General features: G+C 46.5%; 1 protein-coding gene and 1 long non-coding RNA gene across 3 annotated transcripts in view; both read right to left on the bottom strand.

Moving 5' to 3' along the window:
- Window positions 1–19,233, bottom strand: part of ANOS1 (anosmin 1) — a 144,710-nt gene that overhangs the window by 60,502 nt on the left and 64,975 nt on the right. The window lies entirely within an intron of this gene.
- Window positions 4,842–19,110, bottom strand: LOC120594228 (uncharacterized). The gene is made up of 3 exons (XR_005650526.1): window positions 19,098–19,110; window positions 14,918–14,919; window positions 4,842–4,986 (listed from the first exon to the last, which is right to left on the bottom strand). It is a non-coding gene; the product is annotated as an uncharacterized LOC120594228 (long non-coding RNA).

Below are 19,233 nucleotides of genomic sequence, written 5' to 3'. Positions count from 1 at the left end.
GAACCTACGCTGACGTCTTTCCATCTCCCAGAGTCCACAGTCTGCATGAGGGTTTTTGGTGTACGTTACACGGCTCTCGACAAATGCATGACATGAATCCATCACGATAGTACCACGCGGCATGGCTTCGGCGCCGTGAACATCCTCTGTGATCCTCTACTCACCCTGCCCTCCCTCACCGCCTCCCCCATTCCCATCCCTGACAAAACACTGACCTTTTACGGTCTGCAGAGTTTTGCCCTTTACAGGATGTCGTAGAGTCGGAATCCTACAGCAGGTAGCCTTTTCAGAGGAGCTTCGTTCACTCAGCAGTATGCATTTAAGGGTCCGCCACGTCTTTTCATGCTTGATAGCTCATTTCTTTATTTTTTATTTTTATTCTTCAGTTACAGTCGACAGTCAATATTATTCTATATTAGTTTCAGGTGTACAGCATGGTAATTTTTAATTATATAATTTATGAAGTGATCCTCTGACTAGTCTAGTACCCGCCTGGCACCGTACAAAGTTATTACAATATCATCAAATCATCTTTTTTTTTTTGAGCATTGCTATCCAGACGGCAGGCATTGATTCTCCTTCTACGCAAACACGAAGCATTTACAATTTCCCTCAAAAGTTCTCACACTTTATTTCTCACTCATTTATGGAGTCCAGGATTTGAAGCGAGACCACACTATCTCCAATGGAGTGTGGATCCCTCTGTAGGAGGTACTACGTCTGCTAACTGTTTTATAACCCTTCACAGGGCATATGGGATCGGGCATCAAAGGAACAGCCCGTGGGCATCACGACAGTGTAGCTAGCACATGTGGAGGGGTGGGAAGCCTTGGTTTCATGCCTAACTCTGCCATGTGTCTAATCGACAGCTGGCAGGAAATCACACAGGTGACGTAGCCTCGGTTTGCTAATTCAAATAGGCTAGTGCAGTCATCCGTACGGACTTGCGAACATGTTATGGAGCATCGAAGAGTGCCAGAGCCTTTATGGACTTAGGGAGAACTTTTAAAATCGTTTGTTACGGGGACCCTGATACCAACGTTATGGACGTGTATGAAACTAGGTGGCATCGTTCTTACATGTTACAGAGAGGAAGCTGTGGTTTAGAGAGGCTGAGGAAGCAAAGCAAGAGACTGTGGTTGAGACAGCAGGAACCGATGTGGACCCATGCTGTGGCATCCTCACGGGAGCGTCACGTCCATCATAAAGTGCTGTCCTGTTTAAGCCACGTGCCTACGAGGGCTTCATGAGATAACGTATGTGAACAGGACCTGGTCACTTTCCCAATCTATGACCATACCACATGGGTAGGATCCCAAAGAGGATTCCGTTCCAAATGGCCTCCGCGCTACACACGTCAAAGTATTTATGTCACCACCCGCACTAAGCCCGAGTATTTGGTATGCCAGGAAAAAGGGGTAGAAGTCTCAGGAGCCAGCGTGCTGACAAGCAGGGAAGTCGTTGGTGAGCTGCCACCTGGACAAACTTCCATACTTTACATTTACGCAAACGCTTCCCACAAAAGTACAGCAAAGGGACTCATATTAACCTAAACAGTAATCACAATTTCTCAAGCAAAGAAAAAAAAAAAGAAAGAAAAAGAAAAAAACAAAAGTTCATACAAAATTCCAATTGTCACCCACGTCCAATAATCGAGGAAACACATTCGAGAATTACATTGTGTTAAATGACTAGAAACCACAGTAAAACAGAGCAACCAGCATTCCATATGTTGCATGCTGTTCCAATTAAAATCTGCTAGATCAGTAAAGATGGATTAGTATTTCCGAAAGAGCAAAGTACTGACCTAGTCACCCGGGGGGTGGGGAGTGTGGCAAAGCTTTGTCCTGCCCCGAGGGAGTGTGTCAGCTCCCTGGGAGAGAAGCACGTGAATGAAGCAGTGGGAAACGATGAGCCACAGCCTCAGTGGTGGCAGAATAATGGCCCCCAAAGAAGGAAGGAGGTGATGTGTGTTTCCCCGTGGACTCATTGCAGGGGATTTCAGAGAATTGTAGGGAGCCAAAGCTCCCCAAATTCAAAAGAGTGCATGGTTTATCTCAGGAGGCCTGCTTGCATAAAAAAGTAAAGGCTGGTTCTGTTGAATTTCAGGAAGAAGAAGGTTAAGTATAGCCTAAGGGAGTGTCGAAGGAAGTGTCAATTGCACCTGGATCTTCAGGATGTTACTTTTGTGTTGTTTTGAAATGCACAAAGAAACAGACTGTGTTTAAAAGGAGGTTAAGAAATAAACTCGGAGAGGCAGTTGTGAGATCTGCTCTCCCTCCTGCACCCTGTCTGTCTTCTCTTTTTTCTCAGTCCCCGCTCCCCCATTCAGGTACCCGGTTTGACTTGGTCGGCTGGCTTCCGACAGAGTGGCACCCGAACAGGGACCTGAAAACGGGGGGAAAAAGCAAGGACCCACCGCAAGAAGAGTGCACTCGAGATTGGCCAAAGAAGCCGTGGGCGGTGAAGGTGAGTACGCAGGAGTTTTTGTAAATATAGAAACTGTAAGAGAAAATATAATGGGCCAAGGAAATAGTCGACTGCTATTTGTACATATGCTTAAGAATATGCTTAGAGTTAGAGGAGCTAAAGTAGCTCAGCAACAGTTAATGAAGTTTTTGCAATTTATAGAAGAAGTTTGTCCCTGGTTCCCTGAGGAAGGGACAATTGATTTAGAGACATGGTTAAGAGTGGGTAAAAAGTTACGGGATTACTATGATGACCACGGACCTACTAAGGTTCCGGCAGATACTTTTGGGCTTTGGACTTTGATTAGAGATTCTTTAGACCCTAGGCATGAAAGAGATCAGATTAAAGAACAAATGTCACCTGTACTTAAAACAGAAAGTGTTCATGAGTATGACGAATCTGAGGCTGCTGGGGTTGTGCCTTCTGCTCCTCCGATGCCTCCCCCTCTTTTCAACTCCATTTTTACTGATGAACAAACTTTTACAGTTTGCTAATATGCAGTCATTTATCTTTCCTCGTGTAATTAAGACCACCCCGATACAGAATGCTCTTAATATATTTACTGATGGTTCCTCTAATGGAAAAGCCGTGTATGCTGTTGACAACCAAAATCCTATTGTCATACAAACATCCCCTGCATCTGCTCAGATTGTAGAATTGCGGGCAGTTGCTGCAATTTTTCAAATATTCGCTCAACAACCCCTTAACCTATATACTGATAGTCAATACATTGCTAAAGCTTTAATTATATTGGAGACTGTACCTTATATTGCTACCCACAATTCTGAGGTGCATTCGTTATTGGCGCAAATTCAATTGGCTATGCACAACAGAAAAGAATTCTGCTATGTGACTCATATTCGAGCTCATACAAATCTCCCTGGTCCTTTGTCTAAGGCTAATGCACTTGTTGATGCAGCCACCCACCTATGTCTGCTTGCTAGTAATGTTGAACAAGCACGACAATCTCATGCTATACATCATCAAAATAGTTCTTATCTAAGAAAGCAATTTCATCTCACCAGAGAAGCAGCAAGACAAATTATAAAAAGTTGTCCCACTTGCCCTCAGTTTTTTCATGTTCCTCATTATGGTATTAATCCCCGTGGTTTGATACCGAATCAAATTTGGCAGATGGATGTAACCCACATTCCTGAATTTGGTAAATTAAAATATGTACATGTTACTGTAGATACATTTTCTGGATTCATTTTCGCTTCTGTTTTGACTGGTGAAGCCACTAAACATGTTATTGATCACTGCTTACGCTGCTTTGCAGCTATTGGATGTCCTCAAATTCTCAAGACAGACAATGGCTCTGGTTATACTAGTGCCGCTTTTCTTAAATCATGCCTTATTCATTTTAAATTTTTTAAATTTGGATGCCAAAGGGCACTCTGCAGCTGAGAGCTTATGGCATCCCACTACTACTTTTAATTATGCCACTGTAAGATGGAAAGATCCGTTAACTGGACAATGGAATGGACCAGATCCTGTACTAATATGGGGGCGAGGGCATGTTTGTGTTTTTCCGCAGGGAGCTGACGGAGCACGCTGGTTGCCTGAACGACTAGTGCAGCATGCCGAAAATGAACATCGAGATTATTCTTCTGATGGGAATACTGATTAATCCAACAGCTTATGCTGCAGTGCATTGGGCTTACATCCCAGATCCTCCGGTACTACATCCAACTGTTTGGTCTGGGCCACAGATCCAGGTTTTTTCTAATAACTCTAAACTTTTAGGATTGCCATTAGCCATGGAACAGCAATATGTATATGATAATTTTAATTTTTCCGGATCAGCAATAGGACTACCTATTTGTTTTCTATTCAATTCTACTTCCCAACCTGGGTGTTTGAATATCACGGAGCAGCCTTAGCATAAGAAAGGAGCTGTTATGCTTGGGGCTCCTGATGGCAAAGCTGTCAGCAATAATGATACAATTCCGTTTGAACTTTGTCACTCGAAGAGGCATGTGCAAAAAGATTCAGTATGGTGGCATCGTTGTCATCAAGAGAATGTCACTTTGTATCCAGTAACAGGACTTAATGAAACTGTTTGGGACTTCTCTCAGCCTTATAACACTGAGACTGCTTTATCTGCTGGACTCTGGAAAACAAGCTCTGGTGCTTGGCAGACTCATATTTGGAAACTGGCTGCCGGACTTGTGTTAATAATTGTCAGCTGTCTAATTGTGTTACTCCTGTTAACACTTCTGTTCTTGTGCTTAGACAACCACCATTTATAATGGTTCCTGTTAACCTTACAGGCCCTTGGTTTGATGAATATGGGTTACAGGTTTTACAAAAAATTAACACGGCCTTAGGAAGATCTATAAGGGCTGTGGCTGTTGTTGTGGCAGGTATTCTTGTAGCCTTAAAAGAAGCTCCCGAACTACAAATAAATACTGATCAAACAGTGTAAGAATTTATAAAGGGTTTAAAAGGTTTAGTCCCTACTTGGGGACCATTTACTCATTTATTAGGATTTGTTATCGTTCTAGCCTGTTTCATCTTGTGAAATGCGTAATACAAGCAGTGCGAGATGTTGGTTCCGAGATACATGCAATAAAGTTAAGAAATAAAAGTACCCCAATATAGTGGCTGGTAGTCAAAGACGGGTAAGGACTTCTTGGAAACTGGACAACCTAAGACAGGGCATGTATGATGGAATACATGTTCCAATGACGGGTAAGCTCCATGTTTCGCAGGAAGCCACCTAAGACAGGCACAGTCTACTATAAAGTAAAAAAGGGGGAATTGTAGGGAGCCAAAGCTCCCCAAATTCAAAAGAGTGCATGGTTTATCTCAGGAGGCCTGCTTGCATAAAAAAGAAAAGGCTAGTTCTGTTGAATTTCAGGAAGAAGAAGGTTAAGTATAGCCTAAGGGAGTGTCGAAGGGAGTGTCAATTGCACCTGGATCTTCAGGATGTTACTTTTGTGTTGTTTTGAAATGCACAAAGAAACAGACTGTGTTTAAAAGGAGGTTAAGAAATAAACTCGGAGAGGCAGTTGTGAGATCTGCTCTCCCTCCTGCACCCTGTCTGTCTTCTCTTTTTTCTCAGTCCCCGCTCCCCCATTCAGGTACCCGGTTTGACTTGGTCGGCTGGCTTCCGACAGAGAATCGAGGATTCGGGGATTCGCTTAGAAGGAGGAGTAAGACGTGACCAATGGGGAGAAGGTTTAGGGGCCGGGACAATATTATATATACGGTGGGGAGAACAGTATGTGACAGGTAAGCGGGGATTCGATGCAGCGAAATAGCAAACTACAAACACAGATACTGGAAGGCAGTGAGGAGCCACCGACGCGCACAATAGACGGGTGCTGGCCCCAGGGCGTGCTGAACTGGATCTCGGTGCTGGAATAGGGCGGGGGTCGGAGAGCTGAGCTAGTGCAGCACATAAAACCAGAGGAAAAGCTTTTACGACATCTTCCGAACCGTCTCTCCACCGTTCTCAGCATCAAAGTGCCATTCGGATGGCAGAGGACGACACCGCGTGAAAAGTCCAAAGAAAGAAAACCTAGGAGAGGCCATGTAGAAAGGGTCAGGTCAGGACATGGGGACGGGTTTGCGTTGGAACACGGGCATGAGGGAGACAGGAGGATGGGAAAATAGGCTCGAATTTCTAGCCTGGATCTGGAAGGAGCTGATGGTGTCAGAAACGTGGAAGGTACACCGGGAGCGCACGTGGGGAAGGGTGTCGCATCGGGTGCTTGACGTCACGAGGGTGCGGTGTCTGGCAGATCTGCCGGAAAGAATGCTCGACAAGCTTTCGGAGCTGTGCATGTAGAGCCCTGGAGAAAAAGGCTGAGGGCTAACGACGCACATTTGCGAGTTTCTCTTTTTTTCGGTCCTTTTACAAACATCTGCCGAATTCTTTTTAGCGCGGTGACATTTACGTGATGGGGTGAGTGCGTCTATGAACCACACGCACACCTGCCTTCGACTTCTACACAGTCTAGAAAAGTAAAAAAAAAAAGAAAGAAAGCCATGTTCATTGACAAGCAAAAGTCCAGAATGCATGTCAAAAAGGCAGCGTCGAGGATTTGGGGGAGTCGGGGTACACGAGAGATAGAATGACAACGTGGAGACCCGAAGAGTTCAGCGACATGTTTCGTCCGATCTGTTTTGGTTCCTTTTTTTTTTGTCTTTGTGCACGGGGAGACTGGGGCGTGAGGGCACACGAAAATGAGGATACATTGGTAGACAGAAAGGTTGCAACACAGAAACATGGGATTTTAGAGAAGCAAGGAATTTTCGATGGCATCTCACCGAGCCCTACATCTTCCAGATTTGGGAACCGAAACGTGTTCACAGAAGCAATGTCTGGGGAGCAGGGTTTATGGAGGTCCCTGGCTGCATCCGCGATTGGGCACCAGCCGTTTGATCTCCCTGTTCAGCTTACGGGATGTAAGAATTTGGATAGAGCGATACGTGACAATGGTCTTCAGTAGTACACGTTGTTCGGTCACAGTTTTCCAATATGGTGAGAAAGCACCAATGATTCGGTGTGCGTGCTGTTCCAGGGGCAGTTCTGATGGCTGAGCTGGAAAGGTCTGGAGTGGGCAGATAACTCAGGTGAGACACAGAAATGGACGCTTCCAGCCAGGTCGGAGAAGCACGGATCTGTGGAGTGACAATGACCCAGAGGAGACTCCCTCCCGTGCCACTTGCTAACTGTTTTTTCTCCATTTAATTTTGATTTCACCTCTCTGAACCGTGGGTTTCTGATACCTAATAGGGTGTGTGTGTGTGTGTTGGGGGACAGGGGAGAAATCTGCACAAGAAGATTCTTTTGAAATAGTTTTTTAACATTTTTTAAATGCCCACACATAGTAGGCGCTTTGGTGAATCTGGTTCCTTTCCATTTTTGGACAACCTATCAGGAGAATGTATTTTACTTATTTCCTATTTCCCTGACAGCTACGCCTTTTTCTTTCAATCGAAGAAGAAAATAAAATTTCTTTTCATTCCAGTCTCTCAAGCATGTTTCAATAATTGTTTCAAAGTGCTGAAGTTTTTGCCAGAACGCCACAGCTACGGTTGGGTGGGGTAGCCTTATTCTTGTCTATGTGGCTGGGAGGTGGGGTCAGAATTAAAAATCTAAAACTGTGTTTTGTAAGACATACAGTATGCTTTCACAAAAATATTTTCTGTTGACTCATACAACATGAAATAATGGTTTACATTTAATTTTTGTCTGAATTCTTGCCTAGATATAAAGAATGAGCTTCGGGTTTCACAAAATAAAAAAATAAAAAAATAAAACCACTTCTCATTTCGTACATGTATCTATCCACAGCATACAAAGATGCTATCGACAGAAATTTCTAACCACCATTTCTGCGTTCTGAATTAACGTCAGCAGGTTTTTCTGGGAGAAACTGTAGATCTGTTTTTTAGATGAAAGTGTTTCTTTTTTTTTTTACTCAATATATTTTCTAAACTATGTGCGCCCTGCTGCCTTTAGAAATATTCATGGACTGTCTCCAGCTCTGAATTGGTATAGAGATCGTTACAGTCCTGTGTGTGGAAAAGCCTGCTGTGTCTTGCCAACATAATGAAATCTTTTGGCAGACAGCCTGCAGCAGTACAAACAGTCACTGGAGCCTGAACCACAAAGGAATATCATGCCGAGGCGCAACCATCTTACGCCTCAGACAAATCACGTGTCTCTGAACCAACTCTCTCTGAAACTTCCGAAGGAGAATGATTCCCGTGCCACGAGGCGTCATCAAGAAATCATTCGACCCCAACTCTCTCTCACAAGAAAGGACACTCTGAGATGAAGGCCTCTTTGAGTTTCAGTGGAAGCGTTTAGAAACAAACAAACACACGAGACCATTAAAATGGGAAAAAAACGAATCAGGGGAGTTATTATCAGAAACCCATACGCCTGTGGTCATTTTTTCAGTTATACTATCCCACTATGCATATCATCGAGTGTCCTGAAACAGATGCCTCGTGGAAATCTGTTTCACTGAAGACCAAACACGCTTCCTTAGAAGATCTGTATCTTCTGCGACAGCATTTTAGCATAGTCCCGACATTTCAAATAATATTCCCAGAGTTACTTCTCGAATTTGAAAAATATTGACTACAGAGAGAAAGTGACAACTGCACAGTGGAAGAATCTTCACTACTAAGCAGCATCTCCTGGGATGGGCAAGCCCACCTCGTGTGGCCCCGTTGTGACTGATGCTCTGGGACAAAAACACCGCCTCACGGAACAGTGTTCCCGCCCGAAAAAGCAGATCCGGAGTTGAGCCACGAGGAAACAAAATAAACTCAGAATGAGGTGCCTCCTGCAAAGCGACAAGCTTTGCCTCTGGTCTAGAAACAAGCAATGACGTTAACGGGAAAAGGAGGCTGAGGACCGCTGCCAGACTAAAGCGGACTACGGATACGTCACGGTCAAACGCAACGCATGATGTGGACCCGATCCCGAATCAGACGAAACGATGATGTAAAGAACAACATTGGCACAATGACTGAAATTTAAATGCAGACTATGGATGAGATAATAGTGCCCCGTCAATGTTATATTGCCTGACTTTGATAATTCCACGGTAAGAGATGCATGCTGAAACATTTAGCAGTAGAGAGTCATGATATTTGCAACTTATTTTTAAATAGCGGGAAATAAAACAATAATAAGTATATAACAATTACGTCATATGTAATAATAATTACATAAGTATATATAATATATACTTATAACTGTTTTAGTTCTGTTAGATTGTTTTAGCTTTAATATATTTCCCATATTGTTATTATGTTACATTATTGTTCATTGTTATAGTTATAGAACATATGTAAGTATATATAGACTATATAGACAGACTAGAGAGAGAGAGAAAGCGAGAATGTGATAAAGCAAATATGGCACACGCAAAAGAAATTAATAATTGGTGAGTTAGGGTTAGCAAGCAGAAACGAGGGACCAAATGTGACACGCCATCTCTACACAGCCATGTCCATTCATTTGCCTTGTCTCTGGCTGTTTTTTTTGTGGTACGATAGCCAAGTTGAATAGGCAACCATCTCTGCGGCCAGGAAAACCAAAAATACTTACTAGTCCCGAGCAGGAAGTTTGCTGTATGCTGATTTACAAGAAAGGTATGAGGATGTTCTCTGGACTCTCAATTTTTCTGAAAAGTTTTAAACCACGTTAAAAAATTAAAAATATATAATGTCAACATTACATAAAACCCCCAAATCACACATTTTCTTCAGCAGGCATTATGAAAAAGTTATTGTGGACACATATCTGTGGGCACAAAATTTTTTTTACAAATTGATGAAGTGGCTATGGGTGGACTTATAGGAAGACATGGAGGTTTAGGGACGAATGCTCCAGATTTGAAACCGCACAGTGGGCAGATGGCACGTGTCCCCACAGAACTGTTTCACGGGAATGCTCTGGGCTCTGCAAAGCTGGATCTAACCGGTTCTCTAAGCAGGTGGTTTCACCACAGCCCCAGGAGCTCCACGGTTCGGGGGCTGACGCAATCATCCTGGAGGTCCCAGGCGAATGCCACCGCCCTGGTTTCCCATTATAAAACACAGGAAACGAGCTCACTCAGCCCTGTGGTCGCGGCCGCCTCTGAAAATGTCCATCTGTCCTTCGTACTGAATAAACCCTTCTTAGGACATCAAAGCAAAACGTTGCCCACGATGAAAATAGGAAATGAGCCTATGTCGCTTATTTCCCAGTTTCAGAGAACTCAATGACGCATCCTGAATAATTACGAGCTTCGAGGGCTGTGTGCCCATCTTCCCTAATTTTTACACACATAAATGCTAAATCAGCAGAATAGGTCCATCTTCATCGCAAGCCCAATGAGGGTCAACTGACGGTGTTTGGCCAAGGCAGAGGAGTGTATGTGTGTGTGAGTGGAGGGTGGGGGGGGGCGGTGCCTGTGCCTCGCCAGGAGTTTACGTGCTAACACGAGCAGTTTCCTATACATCGCTAAGAACTAACCCTCCTCGGCGAGGCAGATAACGCAATCGAATGACGGGCACGGCGAGACAGCCTTCGTTCTGGGAAAATACAACATGTGTATCTAACCAGAGGGCTCAAAAAACGAAATCATCCCTGGCTAGAAGACATGATCTCTCTGTGTCATTCAAACCCAGAATGTGTCAAACACACACACACACACACACACACCACGTTTTTATGGTTTGATTATAGGCATCTGTGTCGTTTGCTAGACTATCAAATCAACCACTCACCTTTCTCCAATACTGATGCCCCAGGTAATCAAAGAAGCCTGTCATAGCCATTGGTCAGATTTCAGAGCTGAATTAAGAAGAACCATCTCCTAGGTAGATGGTGTATCATGTACTCAGATAAAAATAGAGTGAGTGGGATGCAAGAAAGAAGACACGGGAAAGGAGGCAAGAAATTGGGAACCGAGCATTTGGGGCACGTTAAGTCTTCCACGCCTGTGAGATACCCGAGTGCCCAAGATGAGTGCCAAAGAGATATCGAATGCATAATTTGGACTGGAGACGGATAGATGTCAGAGTCATCGGCACATAGGTGGTGCTCGAAGTAATAGGACTAACTGGAGAAAAGGGCCTAGATCTGAGCCCTGAAGCACTTAGAAGGGAGCCATAGGCTTCGGCACGTTGCTGGACGCACCTGTTCTACTCTTTAAGTTTGCTTGTGAAATGTGTCACCCTATCGAAGTTTTAAATTATCTTCTGATACTTCTGCTTTGCATGCCATGCCGAGAAAGGCCTTCTCCACTCGATACAACAAAATTATTCTAAGAAAGAAGGAGGAGGAGGAGGAGGAAGAGGAGGGGGAGGAGGAATCATCTCATACACCTGGAGACGGCATCAGTAGATCGGATCTTGCAAACTGTAACGGGGATGCCATTTGCTGCATTCCACAGGGTTACGCAGGGTTGTGCACGTCACCCCAGGGAGAGCCGGGGTCTCCTGCGCACGGCACACTCCTGACAGTGCGGAGCCCCCTAGAAGAAAGGATGCCTCACAGGCTAGAAGCTGAACGGAGATTCGGGCTTCCCACACTGCACGCCACGTTTCAAAGCTAATGCGAGTCTCTCACTGATCTTTATCTCCAGATATATTTTCTTCCTGCCCGTTTTGTTAACGAAACACGATTCGTAAGAAATCGTGTAATTGGGAGTGTTGGAGGACCGTGTCCAACGTATTTGCTGTTGGCCTTATCGAACGTGACAATACATCACGGAAGGAACAGGATTTCACTATGTGCCCCGGGGTGAAATCTCACTGAGCGACTTTGCGGCCTCTTATATATCAGATGTGTCTGTGACCTAACGCGATTGTCTGCACCAACAACACACATGAGAACGGCACAGGCAGGCACACATCGTCGGCTTAGTATTTCCAAGAAATTAAATGTGTGTCTGAAAGCGGGGTGATTACAGTAGGTTCTAAGAGACGCCCTGAAAACGAAGCAAGTCCTTGCGATTAGACGAATCAGCCAGTGTCAACGCTAATGCTCGTCGCACAGAAGGAGCTTGTGATGCCGACGGCTCAATACCCATCTGTGGGGTTTGCCCGTCTGACCAAGCTCAAGGAAGGCTGGGCGTGCTCTTGACAGGACCGGGCGGGGGGTGGGGGGCGAGACTCTCACGTTTCCTGTCCCCTTGGCCAGATCCGATCACCCCAGCCTTGTCCACGTGAAAGTGCCTGTAATACATCAGTGCAGACGCACTCAACTTGGCCTTGTGTGGTTATCATATTGATAACTTTCCAAAAGCTAAGAAGAACAGCGTGGTGGGGATATACGTTAGTGATGGATGGGAAACCCTATTTCTATAGGACCAATCTGGCCTTTAACCCAAGCTCATAACTTGCACAGTCCCCTTGGCTATTTAATTTTATTCTCATTTCAGCCTGAAAAGAGTGATTGAAATTTCGTTTATAATAAACTAACCATTGAAGTTCCTCGCGAACCCAATTACTAGACTAATTAAGGGGAATCATTTCATAAATTGTTTACATGTCCAACCACCATGCTGGGCGCCTGAGGCTGATCTAAAGTAATACTGAATGTCAACTCTAACTGGAAAATAAAAACAGAAAGAAAAAACGCTGCTTGTGAAGCCGATCGAAACCGGCGGTGAGCGCGAACTCAGTGAGTTTGGACCAGGACGAAGGTGTGTGTAATGAGCCCACTCTTTTGGGAGGCTTTGCACGGGGTCTAAAAGGCCTCCTTTACGGTCCAGGCAATGTGGTTTCTCATGCTACACCCCTCCCCACCCCTACACCCCCGGATAACTCCGCTGACCTGAAACATCCTATTAACAATTCAACCAGAGAAGCACCCTCCCGTCTTGGCAACTCACAATTCAGCTAATTCAACAGTGTTTGATTAACTCTGCTTATTCTCTGGATGACTCGATTCCCTCATTCATCATTTGCTCTGCTGAAAACCAAAAAAAAAAAAAAAATGCAAAGACGCAGGCAGCTGGAATCATCTGGACCAGTGCTGTCCAACCCCCACTGCAGAGTAAAAAGGCTCGGTGCATTGCCCGGTGTGGTAGCCATCGGCAGGATGAGGCTGCTGAGTGAGCCGAGCGAGCGAAACACGAACCATTTCATTGTACTTAACTGCGGTTCATTTAGATCTGTGACGTCATACGAGGCCAGGGCCGAGCGCACGGGAGAGGATGCACCGGGAGCTTTAAAAGTACGAAGCTGTGCGTTCACGCCCGCGACGAGGTCACTGTTCCGAGACGCCTCCGAGCCAGCAAGGCGGTCAGCTCTCCATCGCACTGGAGTCACTTCGGGATGCTTAGCGGACACCACACTCCTTCGAGATGTCCAATCATTTCCGAAGCGCCTAAGCCCCGGTATTAAAATCCTTCCGGTTTATGTACCTAGAGTGGTGTGTTTGTCTTCACTGACAGTGCCTCACACAAACCGCAAGACGGGACCCCTACACCGTCGAATCTGCCAAGACTGTAGGCACCGCTTCTGTGATGGTCCACGCGTGACCCAGCTAGCCGTTGACCTTGGAGTCAACAGAAGTAAAATCAAGTAACACCGCCCATTTAGCTGGCGACCTCTCGCCCTGCCTGCCTTCCCTGCATAGTTCCCGAGTTAGGTGTATGCGTCTGAGAGACGCGGCGACTCCATGGCACGTGAGGCACCCGGCCGGCTTTGACTTTAATGTCTAATGAAGGCCAGAAGGATAGAACCGTTTCAACACAGTGTCAACGCTAAGGAAGCAGAGAGAGAGACGCAGATGGGCGTGAGCGAACCCCGGCGTGGAGGTGGGCAGACCTCCTCGGCGAAAGGACGTCGAGGCGGAAAACAGAATAAAGACGAGGCAAAAAAAGGAGACTTCAGTGGCATGGAGGAAGACCATGTTTCTGTCGCATCTCGTGTTCTGAAGGGTGACTGTAGAGCTGTCAATGGCAGCCACATGGATCCACCCGAAAGCTTCCTACTGATACGGGCCACCGTTCACTGACAAAATGTACTTACAGGACTTTTGTTATTTTTTTTCTTCTTTTTAAGTATACACAGTTAAGTCTTTTCCTTTCCTCCCTCCTTTGGGGAAAAGGCTCTCTCTCTCCAATCCAGGTAATGCCCCTGAAAATGGTGATTCAGGTCCTCCGGCTACTGAGAACGATCACTGAAGCTCAGTGTTCTTAGTCCATTGTGGCAGAAATGGCTTTCGGCCAGGCCCTTAGAGTCCCAGAGGGGACCGGTCCCTTAACCCAAGGGTTTTGCGTTTTGCTTTTAAGAAATATATTAACCAAGACCGTTTTCCTTTACTCGCTTAATAGGCAAATCAATACTAGAAAATTAATAGATATAATTTAAATAACAAGACTACATCTTCATTTTTCCGTGTCTAGGGACTGAGGCGGCATTGCGGCAGGAAATCCAAGACCCCGTCCTGACTAAGACAGAGAGGGAAAGAGCTCCATGAGACCCCAGTGGGCAGGGAGTGCGACCCTCCTCAGCAGGAAGCAGATACGGAAGGAGAGACCTCCCGTCCCTCAACATCCATACTGATAATAAGGGGTTCGTGGCTCTTAGGGAAGAGTTAAGCAGGAAAGTTAGGGGGGTTGGGATTCGCCTACAAAACGCTGAGGTCATCCTATTCTAGAAAGGCTCTGCCCTCATCCACCCACCATTAAGCAAGCCAGAAGATTTTGGGAGGCTAAAAGTAACTTCCACAAAGAAACCGGTAGGCGGAGAATTAGGTACCAGTTGAAGCCAGTCACTCACACCTGCGCGACGAAGACCCCGACGACCTTCAACTCACCTGAGCCTCATTATACCATCGTTATGATATGAGGCACATGACTGGAACTTCACTAATATCATTACAAGAGACTGAATTCTGGGAACCAACATGCGCAGAACGCAAAGGATGCGTCGCTGAGTGTTGTCCCTCCCAGGTGTCCGTCAAGAAAGCCCACACGTCTGAGAAAAGTGACCGGCCACAGCAAATGCGATCAAAACCTCAAAGGCTCTGTTGCTGGGCCCCTGAGCCATGCTTCCCTCGCTCTGCCCCCTTCCACGACTGCAAGTGTACGGTCACTCTGCCCTCCCTTCCAAAAACAGCCATACTTTTCTGCTGCTTCAGCGTCCTGCTCAGTTCTCTGTTCGAGGCATCGAGAGCCAGGACAACACGCCGAGAGGGATCCCCATCTCCTGGAACAGTCCTTCACTACGAAATGAGAGACGCGCGTGTCTCCTGATCCACAGGCTACGGGAGGAACACGTCCGCGAAACTTCCAGGCAAACGGAGCTGGGGATCGGAACGACCCTTAAGAGTCATCGCTGGGGAGTGTCCAGAAGCTCAGCGAGCAAGAGGTGACCGTGTGGAATCGGGAAAGATGGGGACTCTGTCACGGAAGAAATCTAAGTTCCCTGCTGCTGAGACAGATGACCCGCGTGCCAGTTCTCCAAATCCCCAACGCCGCCTGTGGAAGCGACGCTTTAATCACGTCACGCGGACAGACAGCATGGAGACGCGTCCGCTCTACGCAAAGGTCAAACTGCCTGAGTGAGATCTCATGGCCTTGAACGCAACGGATGTGAGGGAACATGTGACAGATGTGTGTGGCGTTATGACCATTGATGCACATAGAGACCGCTTTCTTCCACGTTGGGGAGCTTAAAAGTCGTCTCGCTCACATAGCACATTGTTTTAGAAATTTTAGGGAAGGCGTACGACCTCCACGCATCTCATTCGGCAGCTTCAAATAATTTAGGGCAGCCACATCGAACAGTACAAGTGGCTAAGGACGCACGGAATAAAAAGTCAAGGGTATTTATTTCACACGTTTCATGATTTTCTTCCCCGTTCATTCAGTGTGTCGACCGGGTGTCAGTACGTGACACTGACCTAAAACCCCCTGAATCCACGGAATCACGTGGCAGTGCCGCCCCACCAGGACGCTGCTGGGGGACAGTCACGTGGCCACATCCCCAAGGGCCACCCGCATTTGCTTCACCCCCGATGGCACACGTACATCCTTTCGTCCGCTGAGGGATGTTTCCCTCCCTCCTCTTTCTGTAATATGCTAGAAACATCTCTATGTGTGTCTATAAAATTCATACCCGATCGATTCACTTCAGATAGGACATGTGTGGGGTCACATACGAAAGTCCGTAGGGCTCATAGAACACGCAGCAGAGAGACACACCGGAATGGCATGCTCCGCGGGAAGGAGCGCGCGAAATATCTTTAGGGGCTCGAGACGTGTCCCATAAGGCAAGTCGCTCCCGCGAAGCGACGCGCTAATCTCTCCCTTTTATTTATTTTTTTCTGGAAATCCGTTGCCGGTTGCTGTTAAGTTGCAAAACCAGGGACGACACTCAGGCGCACGGCCTCCTCCAGCCCATCCCCGCCTCGAAGACAGCAAAACGCCCTCCTCGGGACTTTTACGGACCACCTCACAATCAAAGAGGTCGGGGGAAAGGCCGCTTTCTGCCCGCTGTGACTTTGTCTACCCTCTGGCTCCCCCTCCTCGCCCAGCATCCCTGTCACCACCCCGCATGGCTAAGCAGCCAGAGGCAAAGGCTTTCACTCCGGATTTCACGGCCCAATAAAAGGCAGGGGCTGTTTTTCTGGGGACCTCAAAGGCCTCCTTTGTGGGCCCCGTTGAGGGTCAGGGTAAGCCCTGCGTCTTGGCAGCCCGCATCTGTTTGTCTTCACGCTGGGGTCTAACTGGAGGGAAGGACAGGAAGGGTATTGCCGAGGGACAGCCAGCTTCAGAAAGTCTCTTCGGAGGGGCCAGTCTCCGCCTGCCACTTGGCAGACATCGGGGCGTTTAGAGGGGCTGCCCCGGCCTGACAGCCTTACCAAATCAATTCTCGGAGCCGGAGCGATGCAGCCTCCTCTGCCTGGTGCACTGAGTTCTCCCTTGTTGCTCCAACAGGAAAAAAAAAAAAAGAAAAATCAAGCCTTTGGCTCACTCTTTTTAATCAGCAAAAAGAACCTGCATACAAATACTATCGGAAATACGGAAGATCTGTTTCTTGGGGGAAAGAGTCTCTTCTTGAAACAAAACCATAGAACTCGGGAATGAATTCTTCTCAACGCAGACGACCTGTTGCAACGTTAGAAGGCGTTTGCTATTCGGGCTAATAAAGACCTCATTCATTCTACCCAAAGACGGTCTCTGTGAAGAAAAGCTTTGCAGGACAAGATTCATAGTGATTATTTCTGTTAGTGATAGCTACAGTTTCTCCTGCAGGAAGAAACCAGCGGTAGACACAGCCCCCAGACACTGAAAGCATTGACTAGGACCCAAACTAGTAGTTCAAAAACGGGGTGGGTTTGCTAATGTAATTATAATCGACACAGCCATGCTTTCTCGCTGTAAGAAAATTATACTTCGTTCTCCGATGCTGTTCTTTAAGATGAGATATTGACTTCAATTGCTCAGCCTGCATGCCAAAGTGTAAGCCTTTTAAAACGACAAGGAAACAATTGGAAATAAGTAGGACCTAGAGAATGCCCTCAGACTACGGAATGTTCCCAGGAAAGCAATCAAAATAAAATAGTTTATGAATCTGAAGAATCTGTAGAATAAGACACGCACTTGCCCACATCAAATTCCCGAACACATAAATCACCAAGAGGGCTCTGTGTTGAAACCAGGTGTGTCTGTGACTCATCACCATGGCCGTTTTTCTAATCGGTCCATTTAGCAAAACGACATTATCATCCCAATATACCTGTGACTTCAACTTTAAGCTTAAATCACGCCTCGTTCGAATGGGTGGGCTTTCCCATTCTAGGTGGTATTACTGCTGCATCCTGCTTAGGATGGAGATGGAAGAGAACAGCACGATGCAAACTACCTCTCCGCCTTCACATTACACGAGATGGGTTTCCCACAAGTCATTTCGAGATGAAAGGCTTGAACCATAAAAGGGCTCCGTTTTAAACGCACGGTCCCCCGAGATGCAATTCGGGGTTCCTCCCTTGGTGGGGAGAAGCGCCAGGAGGCAGGAGGGTCCCTGGGAAGCCGTGTGCACCCTCACGTCGACGGCCCCCGTCTGCGGCTGTCCTGCAATGACAAAGGGCAGTGCCCGCAGGAGCGGGAGAGGTGTGGGTGGGCTAGATCTTCACCCGCCGGCCCTCTGCGAGAGAGACTGCTTGTGGAGACACTCAGGTTCCATATCCGAGGCTCTCGCAATTTCCAGTTAGCTTAATTTCCATAGCTGACCTTGCCTAACTAGCGTAGTGGTTGTACTTTGCGTTTTTACCGTTGCTACTTCTTTTTATAATTATTTCTCCATTCGCCTTTCCAACGTGTTCTCTTTAAGCTTTTGGTTGGTTTTTTTTTTTTCATTTATCTTTTCCTTCCGAGCGAAGAAACATGAGCTCAATCTCTGTGCGAATCCAAAAAGTTGGGTCCATCGAGTATAGTTTTACATAACTCTTTCCTTCTTATACAAAAAGATTTCAGGGAGGGCTAAACACAGATATACAGATTCCTTCCGATTCTGGACAACAGATTCTTTTCCAAGCCCGTGCAATCTCCTCTTCCAAAATGGGCAAAACTATCTCTAGCTGCATCTAGGCAATTAGCTCCACGGCAATCTTGCCCGGGGAAGAACAAGCAGATGACAAAATATGTCTGTCTGTCGTAGACTCTATTTTTTGAGTTCATGAGAGCAAAGGAGAAGCTAGCGAGCTCAGAAACGAGAGTCATAAACATGGGAGGAACGAGGAAGGCATCCTCGGGCACGCGAGCTCGAATTTTGCAGTCTTAGGAAATTCGGGGACCCCTGTTGGGGTTTCGTACTCCTTCGACTTCATATTTCTCAGCGAAAACATAAGTGTGAACCCTAATACCCATTTCTACCTTCGCTTGGCTATCACCGAAAGCTTTCTTTTGTATATTGCGTTGCTTAGTAAAGGTTACACCTGCCCCTACTCGACCCTCCTCCCCCGTCCCCAAAATAGGGAAGGCTTGAAAATGGAATCATACTTTAACAGAATATTTCATATGGCATTTGCTCGCTAGGAACGAGGTCACACTTGAGGGCTTGATCCGCACGGTGCGCAGCTGGTCGTACGCACAGCAAACCCCGTTGTACCGGCAAAGGCCACGTGAGCATGCCACTAGCAGGAAAGTCACTAGTCATCCTGTGGAAATAACCCCAGCATCGTGACTTCCGGGGTTAGATAAACCCCAGTTCGGGGGGCTGGCTAGTGTACCGTCGCATGTTACCAGCATCCTTACCCTCCACCGACTAAATGCCAATAGCACCTCC

The sequence above is a fragment of the Pteropus medius genome, unplaced genomic scaffold (genome assembly GCF_902729225.1).
Source record: "Pteropus medius unplaced genomic scaffold, Ma_sr-lr_union100, whole genome shotgun sequence".
Taxonomy (NCBI): domain Eukaryota; kingdom Metazoa; phylum Chordata; class Mammalia; order Chiroptera; family Pteropodidae; genus Pteropus; species Pteropus medius.
The sequence above is the reverse complement of the archived record's forward strand: the minus strand, read 5'-3'. Positions and strand labels throughout refer to the sequence as shown.